Consider the following 2,226-nt stretch of genomic DNA (forward strand, 5'->3'; position numbering starts at 1 on the left):
CCTGGATCTTCGCACCTTGCTTTCCTCTATATCCAGGAGACTCTAATGCTTTGGGATAGGGTGGTGGGGGAATATACTCTGTTGGCTCCTCCTCTTTGTGAGAAGGCTCACTCCTATCCTTCTTCTTCTTTGAGGATGAAGATAATGATGATAATGAAGATGATGATGGGGATGGGGATGATGGCTGAGCCAACTTAGGTGAAACAATGGTCTCTGGCTCCTCTATCCTCTCTCTACTCTCTCGCTCTCTGCTCTTGACGTGATACTCACGTCCACTCCTTAGGGCCATAACCGATTTGGCCTGCTGCTGTGTCTCAGTATGAAATAGGCCTCCAGTCATCTGGTTCTTACCCTTCGGGTTCATGACAGCCTGACTCGGCAATGTACCCTCGGGTCTCCTACTAATAGCCTCAGCTAACTGTCCCATTTGCGATTCTAACTTCGCAATGGACTGCGTATTCGAGCTCAAAATCTGGCTACACTTCTCGAAGGCATTCTGATTAGAGGTTTTCACCTCTTGGAATGCCTGGAGAAGTCTCTCCTCAAAAGATGTCTGCGGGGGCAGACTCCTGCTGAATCGGGAGAGTGACAGAAGAAGAAGACTGAGAATAGTTTGGTCTTTGAAATGACTGAGTAAAAGATGGTTGCCGAACTGGCTGAGAGGGTATAGGCATCTGTGTGGAAGACTGTGGATTCTTCCATGAATAATTGGGATGGTTACGCCAACCCGGATTATATGTCGATGAAAATGGGTTATTCGGCGGTCTGACGTAACCCTGAGCTGCCTAAACTTGTTCTTGAACAAATTCAGGGTACTGAGCTGCCGAAGGGCACTCAGTGATCTCGTGTGTTGGACTGGCACAAAGAGTACACACCTGTTGTGTAGTGGATGGTGTTGAGAGGAGCTGGTCCAGCTTCTGAGCAATCATGTCTACCTTGCACAGTAGTGCAGTAGATGGACCAATCTCAAGAACACCAGCTTTCTTCTGAATGCTGGGTGTGGCTCTATCAGAATGAGAGCTCGAAGCATGGTGGAGAGAATTCTCGGCCAATGTATCAAATAGCCTCCATGCTTCGTCCTCGCTCTTCAGCATGAATGTCCCTCCACATGAAGAGTCGATCATCTGACAATTCTTGTCAGACAATCCATCGTAGAAGCTCTGCACCAGTTGCCATTTCGGCACCTGATGATGGGGACATTTTCTGAGGAGATCCTTCATTCTCTCCTATGTCTCATGAAAGTGCTCACCATCTAGCTCTGAAAAGCTAGTGATGGCTCTACGATATTGGTTCGTATGACCAATGGGAAAATATTTCCGAAGAAACTCCTGTTGCAATTGATCCCATGACTCTATCTCTACAGAATCTAACGACTTTAGCCAATACTTGGCTTTGTCCTTCAATGAAAAGGGGAATAGAGTCAACCTTAAAGCATCATCATCGAAATTCTGTATCTTAACAGTAGAACAGATTTCGAGGAGTTCATCTAAATGTCGGTAGGGATCCTCATGACTAAGGCCATAAAAGGATGGAAGCATCTGAATAATGCTGGCCTTAATCTCATAATGCGGCGCTCCTACATCGGGTCTCCAAATGCAGGATGCCTGAACATAGTCTGTGGGAATGAAGTATTCCCGCAGAGGACGTGAAAGAACTGGGGGTGGAGGTGGAGGATCCATGTCAGCCATTGTTGCCGAACTTCGATGAGAATGTAAAATTCTCTCTGGGTTGTCAACAAATGGGTGTAATGGGGTTCTTAGACCTCGTCGCCCCTGCATACACTGGTACTAAGACCAGATGTAAGCAAATGACCTAAATAAAAAAAATAAACTAACACAGGTACTAAAATGTAAATAACACAAAATAGATAACTACTAAACAACTATGCTAAACTAATTATGTCAGAATGTTCTAAGTAAATGAAATAACAAATTAAACTACTCTAAAGTACTGAAAAGATAAATACAGGAAATCACAAACTAAGTTTTTCTAAAACCCACTTGTCTAATCGCTCCTTGCAGAATGAATTTCAAGTGAATCCTAGAAAGAACAGAACGTGAATCCTATATTTACTAACTATGTTAATCCTATATTCACTTACTAATCCTACTAACAAAAAATAAAACAACTAATTAACTAACTAAAACAAATTAATAAATCAAACTCTAAGAAATAAAGTAATTAATTCGCCGTTCCCCGGCAACGGCGCCAAAATTTGGTTGATAT

At 43.2% G+C, this 2,226-nt stretch overlaps 1 non-coding gene across 1 annotated transcript; it reads left to right on the forward strand.

Moving 5' to 3' along the window:
• The first annotated feature begins 1,182 nt into the window (after positions 1-1,182).
• On the forward strand, positions 1,183-1,285 carry LOC149811930 (small nucleolar RNA R71). Its single transcript, XR_016428686.1, has one exon. It is a non-coding gene; the product is annotated as a small nucleolar RNA R71 (small nucleolar RNA).
• The last annotated feature ends 941 nt before the right edge of the window (positions 1,286-2,226 follow it).

The sequence above is a fragment of the Nuphar pumila genome, chromosome 17 (assembly GCF_984573655.1).
Source record: "Nuphar pumila chromosome 17, dmNupPumi1.hap1.1, whole genome shotgun sequence".
Classification (NCBI taxonomy): domain Eukaryota; kingdom Viridiplantae; phylum Streptophyta; class Magnoliopsida; order Nymphaeales; family Nymphaeaceae; genus Nuphar; species Nuphar pumila.